This window comes from Dermacentor andersoni, chromosome 7 (genome assembly GCF_023375885.2).
Source record: "Dermacentor andersoni chromosome 7, qqDerAnde1_hic_scaffold, whole genome shotgun sequence".
Classification (NCBI taxonomy): Eukaryota; Metazoa; Arthropoda; class Arachnida; order Ixodida; family Ixodidae; genus Dermacentor; species Dermacentor andersoni.
In genome coordinates, this window is record NC_092820.1 from 87,739,269 (window position 1) to 87,750,821 (window position 11,553).

Sequence of the window (11,553 nt, forward strand, 5' to 3'; positions counted from 1 at the left end):
TGGACATGCCTGTGCATTTGCTAATATGAGTTGGCGTGTCAGAGTTATGTCATATGAACAGCTAAATCAGCCTTCCTCTGGGGGTTACAAGCGTAATGTGTGCATTTTGCTATAGCATGGCAGATCAAGATGTGTTTATCGCTTGAATATTTTTAGTAGATAAATAAAATATCAAAATAAAATGTTGCTTTAATTCCGTATTACCAGTCTGTCGTACACAGAACAATAGGTTGGTGTAATAAACTAATAACTGCGGTTTAACTGCAACTTTTACATGCCTACAAGAATCTAAAATGCTAGATTTCAAACTGCAGCAGTAGTCGGGTCTGTCAAAAATGAACTCCACTGCGCACCTCATGCATGAAAATGAGTTCATGCCTTTTAGTAAGCTTAGATGCAGGCCGCAGTGAACTTGTTAGTATTGAAATGTGGGTAAGCTTGCCATAACAAGCCTTGTTGCCCTTTTTTATAGGCACATCCATATATCCATTGAGCTGAAGGACAATATTTTCATCCCTACTGAGCATCATGTTTGCAGCTATAATCCTCAAATTATGGCTTCAGCAGTGGCACAACCAGGGATGGTGCGGGGGGGGGGGGGGGGGCACACCGGGCACGTGCTTAGGATGTGTCACAAGTGGTGTTTGCGATACACCAGGCTCATGACAGACCTATGACGTCTGAAAATGACCAATATTCTATTCATTAGCAGGAGTATTCTAACATTCATGAAAAACAAGGATGAACTGTGGTTTATTTGTTTTTTTGCTTAAATCTAAAAATTGAAGTTAGTTTAGCAGTTGACTGTTGGAGTCATTTGGATGTTTTGCATGCATTTCACGAAGAAGACTAAGAGCTAAGACTTTTTTATTGCCATGGCCTTGACTGTCTTGATGTTGTTTTGCACCATGCCCTTGTGTTGACTTTTGCATAGGATATTTTTCAGGCGCCCGCTTTATATAACGCAAGAAGGCAGCTGCAAGGACACGAGGATGTGAAAGAGCCAGTGCAGCGCGACTTCACGTAGTGCAGAGGAGCCAATGCCAAAAAATCAAAATACATTGGCATGTAATTTGGACAAGAAAACTAGTATGTAGGTATATTGGGTGTACCATTTGAGCAAATGTCAACAAAATCAAGATACAGTGTGTTACACGAAGATGAAAATTCTCACGTGTTCCAGGCAGTCATCTTAACATGGTATATTTATGTAATGTCTCTGATTGGAAAGTCAAATCAAGTATGCTCTCTGGAGACAAACACATAGCAGCAAGTGTCATTGAAAAGTTAAAAATGTGTTTTAAGAAAGCTGATTAGTTCTGAGAAGTGACTGCTTTTTGTCTTGCCTCTCAACAGATATATCCATGTGATAAAAAAATAGTGGTACAATGAACTTGCATATTTGCTTAGCGACATGATACATACTTGCAATGAGCACGGTGCCTGTGTTTACTATAAAAAGCAACAGCCCATGCTTGGTTAGGTTAGGCCCACTACAACATGCAGGCATGGGTGAATGGCGCTTTTTTTATTTCTGTGTCGTGAGGTTTATTGACGTGCGTATAGGTGCAGTGGCACGCAGTATGGCTAGTACAAAAAAGGGGGGGGGGGGGGGGGCAGATATATGTAGCTCACTGTACACGACACAGGGCAAAGGAAATCCGTGTTCAGTAACTATGTTAAATGCCATGTACGTAAATTTTACAACGCTACTCGTTCGAAGCGCGCACAGGTGCATATTGAAGAAAAGTTTCCAGGGTAGATAATTTAGTTCGTAATTTACACTAATATTGCTCTAACCACGAGACATAATAATTTGAATATACTGCACGGAAAAACCTAGAGCGAATTAAATTGTGTGTCAGCTTCGTGTGTATACATATAGTCTTTCCTATGCATTAGGTTTTTTGCGTAATGCATTAACAGTTGACAGCCTATCTTATGATGTGTACTCTGTTTACATTACAGTTGTTTATTAGTTTACTCGTTTGTTTTGCGACTGATGAAATGCCGGCATATATATATTTTCAACATTTGACATAACCCTGTATGTTTTGCAGGGACAACCCAGGACGTGCATTTCTCAGCACCCAGTCAACTGCCAAAAGTTACTCAAACACAGGCCACCAGTAAGTGGACATCAGTTGCAATTTCACATTATGCAGTTGGCGGCTGCCTTGTACGGAGGCTTTTTTTTTAATGAGATGGTGAAGTCGTTCTAATGTACATTTCGACCACAAAGGTGCGATCATGTCTCACAGAGGCATATATGGTTGCTATTCTCTGCGAGGGACGTGTTCTCGTGTTCGTGAAGCATTTGTGTTTGGCAGTGTTGTCGCCCAATGAGTCGGATATAAACACTAACTCGCCACTGCCGGCAAGTAGTTGCGAGAAACGCATTATGACGCTGTAAAGTTATTTCATTAATTCGAAGGAAAGTTTTGCAGCAGGAAAAAAGGTTGCTATTTCAGGTAAACATGTCTTTTTCTCACAGGTTATTTAGCCAAACTGTGGATGCATGAAATTCGTGACTTATGAATAGATTTTAATTTATTCTTTAGTAATGCTTCTAAAAGAGACTAGAAATAGCATGTGACTGACTACCTCTGCAATCAGCAGACCATACATTTACAGTCATAAGTGGCAGTTCCATGCAGTCTGGCACTTTATATAACCTTTCCTTTCAGCAACATTGGAACTGGTGGCTGCATTTTCAGAAGGAGAAGTGCACTTGACACTGTATATGAATGCGTGAATTCGGTTTTCTTTGTATGTGTCGGCTCACTGACAAACAGTGCAAAAATCTGTTGTTCCATGAGCCTGACGACGCCTTCTGCTGCTAGAAATGCGGCACTTGGTATTTTATAGTACTGCATGACATTTAAATCAAAGCTACCACATAAAATGATGAAGAAAACTAACCGCTGTTATAGCTGTTTTCCTCAAAGAACGCTTGTCCTTTATGGGCTGTGTTAATCTGAGCTCTCCACCGATGTTTCAGTAGTATTATCCCTTAGTGAGTGAGAGATTGGGGGCAATTAATCGTGTTAGTGTTTAAGTGGTGTCCTAATTATGTGCATTTGTTCCAACAAAGTTGTCTAGATTACTTTATTGTGTAGTGTAAAGCTTATGAAACCATCAGCAACTACTTAGTTGCTAACACGCATATGGATTTGTCACTATACAGGTGGAACTCGGCTGTACCACTGCAGTGCTGCGGAAATTGCCTTCACCAGCCCCTTTGCAACAGCTGTTTCGCAGCATGTCGGTATGTGTTAATTTATAATTATGTTGGGATGGGCTAGTATTATGGACCACTGCTACTCTGTATTGTGACAGATCCATATGATAAGGGATGTAGTGGGCACAGCGAAAACCTTTGAATTTTTTACTATGGTAAATAAACAGGCTCTCCTTTTCGTCACTGGAGCAGGAGAGAAGGGCATGCAGGCACTCCTGAATGTACATATATTTCAAAACATGAGAGAGACATACACACACACACACACACACACACACACACACAATTAAACTAAAGGCAGGGACGTTCCATCTTTCATCTTGAATTGAATTGTGCAGCGCAAAAATACAACACAGACCACAGAGAAGCACACATGTTAACAGGTTTGATACACACGTTAGTTCAACAGATTTGATACTTCAAGTGTGCTATTTTACACAAGGGGGAAGGGAAAGGGGAGAAAATTTGAAAAAAAAGTGGAGTGGAAAAAAAGGAATCGTGCCAAAAAGCATGAGAAGCAGCGCGCAGCCAGGATCACCAGCAGGACATCTAAAAAGCACTCTGATAAAATTACATACAGGACAACCTTACGTATAGTTTGTTTCAATCAACTCAGATCACATGCAGCCATTACTGCAATCAAGTTGTTTCCTTATGTCATATGAGGGAATGATGTGGGCCCAAAAAACTGTTTAGAGCTGAAGGATTATGTTCCATTCTAGCCTCATTGCCTGCTTTTTTATCATATTGTTATCAGCTGCTTATGTTAGGGACAAAAAGTAAGAGTACGAACTGTTTCCCGATTCGCCATTCCACACAACATGTCTTTGTGACTATATGTACATGCAGATGATCCATAGTTGAAAAATATTCAGTACAGTAGAATCTCATTACAAGATGCACTTGGTTGTAAGAGACATCTGAAAATGGTTTGGTTGGTTTTTCTATGTTTGCCACGTTAACAGTACTGTATACAAGAGACACCTTTGTTACTAAGGATGACTTTTTAAGTATTCACTACTACGAAGGGACACAACCCAGACACATTCACTTTGTGCACCTTGTGTGCCCCGAAGGGCGTAATGATCACACAATCCTTACACAAGTCAATCGCGCATGTCTCTTTTAGCATGAACCAGAAAAGGAGGGCAACGAGGACAGTGCAGGGCAGAAAGTGTCGGCAGTTGAAGCTGACGAGCGTCTAAGAGCACCTCAAAGGTACTGCGAGCAACAAGGCTTGCAAAGTGAAGTGTTTAAATCCCAGAAGTTGGGAAGGAAGCTAACACAATCCACAGTCACTAAAAAGCTGTGAATGTCTTCTTTAAAGGGCCCCTAAACCACCGAGGTTGAAATTTAGTTGCGGTGTTGCAGTTCTACACAATAAGGCAATGAACAGGTAGCCACGAGAATTTTTCGAAACGGTGCAGTAATAGTGGAGCTACGTGTGTTTGATTATCGAAAAGTAGTCCCCACTCATTTTACTCTTTCATCTGGTACACGCCATATGGACAGTATCGTCTTTTCCTTGCCTAGTACACCTCCAAATGTTACGGGACAGGCCAACACCAACGAGCTCTGTTGCTGCCGCGCTGGCCCGTGGTCCTGCGAGGGGTGACGCTAATACAACGGAACTGTATGGTGACTTGTGCTGAAGAGCCTCATAGGGAGACCCTTCTGTTGACGTTTCTGTTCTTTGCCCCCATTGGCTGCCCACAATGGCATCGCGCGCAACGCGACGAGGAAGAAGGAGTGTGTGTATTTGCGTGCAGGCCTTACCGGCAATCGTACACTTTCGTTCGACCAAACGACAGCACCGGAAACTGGTGACATCATCAGAGACAGCCTGGTGACGTCAGGACAAACTGGGGGGTGCAGGATAGGTCCAGAGAGGCGCACGGGGTCATTTTCTTCATATTGTGGTGCTCCGGCAGTGCTACGCTCTCTGGCATTTGGCTTCGTCGATCGTGAGGGCATTCTGATTTCGATACGCGTGTTTACTTGAAATGTTCAAAAAATGTCGAGAAGTGGTTTAGGGGCCCTTTAAGCCACCCTGAGCATTTATTCCTTCAGATATATCAAAACATACTTTAGTGATGATGCATAATAAAGTGATCTAGTCTGGCTCCTCAGTGTCTCAAAATTTTTGGTTTCGAGAGACATGTTTCCCGTGCCTCTTGAATATCTTCTGATGAGGCTTTACTGTAATATACACAAACAATTGTGTAACTCCTCCTGCAAGTATTATTCATTAAGCCCGGTCACTTATGTGCAAAGCTTGTGGTAATGTCTTGATGTCCGTACTTTTTAGAGCTATGTTTATTAATTCATGCTGTTCTTATTGGTTCTTCGATGCAGGAGACAATGCCTACGAAATGATTGGCCCTGATCATGAGAGCCCTCAAGGGGCAAACAACATCTCTGTTGCAGAAGTCAGCCCGATACCACTTGGAAGTTACCATGACAGATGACACGGCAGCAATAGATACAGAGACTGCCATGTCTACTGCAGCTGCAACAGTGTACGAGGCAAGCAGCAGCGCGTCAGCATCAGCAGCAGTGTCAGAAGGAACCACACCAGGCCTGGTAGAGCAACATGTGTGCTATCACTGACTTTTTTGTAGTGGATACAACTCATTTGCTCAACATACAAAAGCTTTTCACCACGACTGTGAGCCAGTGTTATTGTGCAGCAAGTGCAAGACTAAGTTAGGTGTTATAACACAGTACAAGCATCACTTTAATATATGCAAATGCAAACATATTACAGTTGTTGCCTCCCCAGCCAGCCCACATAGTGACAACAATGTGGAACACATGGTGGGACACACCTCTCCCCCATTACAAGATAGTAGAGACTGTCAGTGTTGTTGCTAGATTGACTGGTCTTTGTAGGCAACTAGAAGGACAACACAGGTTTCATAAGATTGTTGTTGATGTTGTTGTTGAAGAGGTAAAAAAGAAGTTTGATGCAGCTGAAGTGCCAACTGATATTGAGCAAATCAAAAGCAACCACCTGAGAAAGCAACACTATCGAAATTTGGGTATCTATGTGCCGCCAACTCTGGTAAGAATGGCATAGGACAGAAGTGTGATGAAAATCACACAGACACTGCTGTTGCATCACTGGCCACAGTGAGCAGCGACTTGTAGGGCAAGAGAGTCAACTGAAACTAACATTATGATATAGTGCCATGCTCCCATGTGACCACTTTTCAAGTTATTTTGCAAGATACAGCTCAACCTCCAGAAACGAGACTGCAACTTGTCTGTAAAAAGCTTTCACAAAAAATTATTCATAACACTATTAACATAGCAGTATCTTTTTTTTGTGTCGGTTCGAGGTTCCCGGCTGTCCATTATTGCAAAAATTGAGGAAAAAAAGAACATGTGTCGTACTTACACCTTTTTAACAAGTACGAGGGGGACAGAACTTTTCTAGTCATGCATCTTCTTCATACTATCAAGTTTTTAAATGCCTTTTATAATTATTATTACCAGTTATATCTGAGTGCATTGTATGCATGTAGCAGGTGTAAAATCAGGTCAGTTGGATCAGATGCCTTATCTGCAAGCGAGCCCTATATTCAAGAAATTTGAATTAAAATAGTTACGTTAGAGACGCAGTCTTTCAGCTCTTTATTGCCTGTGGTTTAAGCATTGCTCAATACTTTTGTGGGTGGCAATTTCAACCGGCACAGCACTGCGCTTTGCCACAGTCACATTTGTCTTCAAAGCGGTGTTTACCATTTGTGTTGATCTGTTTGTGTATGCATAGAGCAAGTTTTTAATTTATATTTTTCTGCATTCTTGTGCTTGCACTAAGCTTGTATAAGGCAGTTACAAAATGTGCGTCACTATAACGAACTGTTCTGTTGAGCTTACACTTGCAAATAATCGTGTTCAGATGGCCGCACTTCTATGCGGGTGCACCGCTAGCTTTGTGTATGTTCTCATGTTTGTATAAAGCTTATATAAGCTAGTTAGAAAATGTATGTCACTAAGCATTGTGATATTCTTTAAAGAACTGCTTGGTTGGTTTTACACTTGTGAATTAGTATTGAGGCGGTGGTATTCCCATGTATGCCCACTGCTAGCTTTCTGTGTCCTCACGTGTTTGTATTAAGTTTCTACAAGGGAGTTACAGCATGTACGTCACTAAGCGCTGTGATATTTTTTAAAGAACTGCTTTGTTGGTTTTACACCTGTGAGTAATAGTACTCGGGTGGCACTAGTCATGTGTAGGTACACAGGGACCATTTGTATACATTATGCTCATGTAAAGCAGTTACAAAGTGTATGTCACTAATTACTGTGATATTTGTTGAATTGCTGTGATGGTTTTACACGTGAATAATAGTGGTCAGGACACAGTACTTGCGGTGTATAGTTGAATTTATACACTGCCAAGACATGGGCTGTATACGTACCAAAAGAAATGTATGTCATTATATTGTTGTGATTATTACTGTTTGGATTTTATTAAACTGTAATAAAATTGTTTCTTGTATCTATTTAGGTATGGCAATTTGTCATGCAACCAAACTGAGGACCTGAACTTGTGCATACAAATAAACAGCTAATTTAAGAGTATACTGCTCATATTCTGCTAAACCAGTTTAACAAATCTTGTACTACAATGCTGGAAAAATGACAGAGCTGACTCGGATGTACAGAAAAAGTTCTGCACTGGCTGAAGGACTGCCCCACACTGGAGTTCGTAATGTTGCGTTTATTGGAGTAGAACAGAAAGTGCACTTCTATTAAAAATGCGACAGTCGGTGCAGAAACATAAGGCAGACGAGCGGATGTGGCACATTTTTTTCAGGGCCCTCCATACCTACTACTGCATTTCTAGTCTTCCTGTGCTCTGCGTATAAGTCCCTGTTCAGCCAAGGTTTTTACTCCATGACAGTTGTTCTACTGGGTTCGTAGCAATATTGAAGAAAAAAATTCAATGGTTTTCAAGGACTTTCGAGGCCCCGACACAGTAACTTCAAGGACCTCGTGCAATGTGTGTAGTAGTTTGGACAGGCAATAACTTGTTCAAGAACACCGTTAACTTTAATGCAAACAAAAGAAAAAACAAATCGCATTTCAGTGATTTCAAACATTTGAAAGACTGCTAATTTGCCTTTCACCGCCCACGACTAAACGCACACAAGGAAGCATTTCAAGAAAGCGCTCAAAGTTTTTCTGCAATATCACAATTAACTACTTGGACCTGCAACATTTGCAGTTTTTGAATACAGTTTGGTTTGACAGTGTATGTGATGTCATCTGTTGCCTCAGCTTTTTTCACCATCAAATAAGCAATAGTCATTTCTAATTTCTTTTTATTGTGTCTGTCGCTCTCAATTTACTCTTCACGGCTTCTCTTCGAATGCCTGAACTGTTGAGCTTCCTGCTTCTGCTCCTCCAAGCACATTTGTCGCCGGTTCCATGTGCATAAAACTGGTATCTGCAGCTCCTTTGTAATTTCAACTTTAAGGATGTCGCTTTCCTTCTATTACCTCCAGAGACAATTTTCTGTGACATGCGAAAGAGTGTCACAGAAGGGAAAAAAAGTGCTTGGCAATGTCTGCTAAGTCTAGCCAAGTGTACAAGTTTAAGGACTTTCCAGTACTTATAAAAATTCAAGGGTTTTCAATGCCTTGAAAATGGCATTTTAGAAATAAAGGATTTTCAAGGATCGCTACAAACCCTGGATTCTAGCACCTAAATAATTTAACAAGCTTATTTTGAAATGGAGTTAGGAAATTCATGCTTTCTAGCTAACGCTGCACTATCTCTGTACAGTGAAGCCACGAGAGCGCAACTATTTTGGAGTAAAGAAAAATACTGAAAGCTTTTAATACCACTCTTCTTTTTTTCTATGGAGCTTCGTATTGCCTAGTTAAGTTTACGAATGTGCCTGGTTTTGGCGGGCGTTTCTTCGACATTTTCTGGAAGAAGCAGATGTCTAGCCCCCGTATTCAGAAATGTATCTTAATACAAAGCTCATGCTTGACTTGATATAAACGACGCCTGGTGCGAACGTCCCCCAAGACCCTCACTGCCTTTCTTTTGGTGCGTTCACGACTTGCGTCGTTTAGATCAAGTCAAGCATGGGCTTCAAGTTATGATGCATTTCTGCATATGGGGGTAAGCGTGCACAATTCCGGGCAACGCACTGTGCCATTGACACTGAGAGAAAACGGGGAAAACAGAGTTAACCACTTATGCTCCTAAACTTTCGCGTACCTGTGGTGTGCGTGTATCGTGGAAGAAGAAACAGCGCAAACACAAGGACGAAAAAAAGCATCAACCACACCAGCGCTTCGTGGTGTGGCATGTTTTTGCGTCGTCCTTGTGTTGCGCTGTTTCTTCTAAAATGCTCAACCAACTAGTCGGCAAGTCCATCCTGTGCATATATAAATTGAACACACGCATGAGTGTAGATGGTCTTCGAAGCTTTTAGAACGAGCACTGCCACAGGATACGAGCAGTGCACGCGTAACAAGTGGACACATTAGTCATTTAAACATGCGTGCCAATGCATTTGACGCGGCTATCGGCATAAGCAGTCTCCAAATGCTGGAATGCATGCGCTTCAAAACGCTAACGATCCGCTGCTATTGCAGGACAACAGCTCACAGCGGACTGAACCAAACTCTAAACTAATGCACATGAAAAGAACGCCTACACGGCAGCGTGAGGCACGTCGAAATGCCTGGTACTGGCGTCGCAGTTGCTCACCAGTATACGCGCGAATTAAATTCACATACGTGGATGGTTGGCGCAACACTTTGTATCCGCGTATTTTGGAGAACATGGACTGGAGAAGCACTCGATCATGAGCTGAACGGCACATTTGTTATTTTCCTGCGGTGACGACAAGCCGTGAATAGTTCTCACGTTGTCGTCTACGTTGTCGTTAGTCGTAGCAAGGAATGGAAATGATGCAAACGCACACGTATCCCAGTACACAACAGCACAGCACACTGCAGAGAAACCCCACCCACCACAGCCGATTCATCAAATACGTTTGGTATATATATAACCTCTAAAAGAACACGACTGGGCGTGGCGGCGCTGTGGTGTAATGGTTATGATGTGTGTTTTGAATTGTACAAACGCGAGTGTACGCGGGTTCGAATTCACGTGATGTATAGAGCATTGTGATTCTTGATATGTATGTGATTTCCTTGACAATTGTATTCTAATTAGATTGTGTCACTCCTGATTGTGAAATTTGCGGAGATATTTGCAGATGAAATGTAAATTCGCTTTTTTTTCTCCTCAGTGGCGTTCGTGACGCATACGCATAGGCCGCTTCAGAGCAGTCACGCCTCACGGTAGGCAGCAAATAGCCAGGAAAAAATGACTTTAAAATCCTGCATAACTTTGCTCACGCCTATTCTGAAGGCCGCTTGGAATCGGGCCAGTGTCTCTGAGGAGCCGCCTAGGGAACAGTATATCAGCGGCCCTAATTTGATCTGATTTCCTGCCTGCATGCGTGACCAGGACTTGGCTAAGAGGGTATTGGGAAGAGTACTAGCACTCTGTTCTGAAGGAGTACAAGCACTCTATTTGGGGGAGTAGAAGTACTCGGTCTGGCGGTGTACTATTAACCCTGCGGGGAGAGTATTAGCACTCTGCGGAAGAGTACTAGCACTCCCTGTGGGAAGAGTATTATCACTCTGCGGAAGAGTACTAGCAATCCCTTGCGGTCGAGTAACAAAACTCTGTCAGGAGGAGTTGACCTACTCTCTCTCAAAGAGGGTCGATCTACTCTCGAAAAGAGAGTGAAATATGGTACAAGCAGCTACTCCCTCAAAGAGAGTGCCCGGCACTCCCTTAGTTTTTAGAGTGTAGGGAGTGTTCCATTCATATATAAACGACACGCCGCTTGTGAGTCCGTAAGGACGCGGGCGGACCTTCCCTTGCTCTCTGCGTCGCGAAGTGCGAGAGCGATTGCTGCTGCTTCTGCTGCTGCGCTGCATGTGGCGCGGATGGAGGCCAGGTTCCCCTGTTTGACAACGGCGAGTGTGTATTTGGGCCCGCAACGAGGCGACAAGGGATACGGGCTAGCGTCCGTGTAGTACGTATCTGGGTCTCTGAAACAGCGTTTGTGCAACATGCGGGCACGCGCTGCTCCTCTTTCTTGATTGTGGGTGGGGTGCATGTTCTTGGGGATAGGGTCTACTACAATGTTCTCTCTAATGTGGTTAGGCAAGAGTTGTGTTTCTTCTTTGCAGTACTGAGGTGTCAGCGGATACCCTAGCCGTTGAAGAAGGTGTCTTCCCTGTTGAGTCTTGTTGAGGCGCTCCCTC

At 42.7% G+C, this 11,553-nt stretch overlaps 1 long non-coding RNA gene across 1 annotated transcript; it reads left to right on the plus strand.

Annotated features, from left to right (window-relative positions):
* The first annotated feature begins 1,615 nt into the window (after positions 1-1,615).
* LOC129385457 (uncharacterized) lies at positions 1,616-7,831 on the plus strand. Its single transcript, XR_008612982.2, has 3 exons — positions 1,616-2,129; positions 3,188-3,268; positions 5,597-7,831. It is a non-coding gene; the product is annotated as an uncharacterized lncRNA (long non-coding RNA).
* The last annotated feature ends 3,722 nt before the right edge of the window (positions 7,832-11,553 follow it).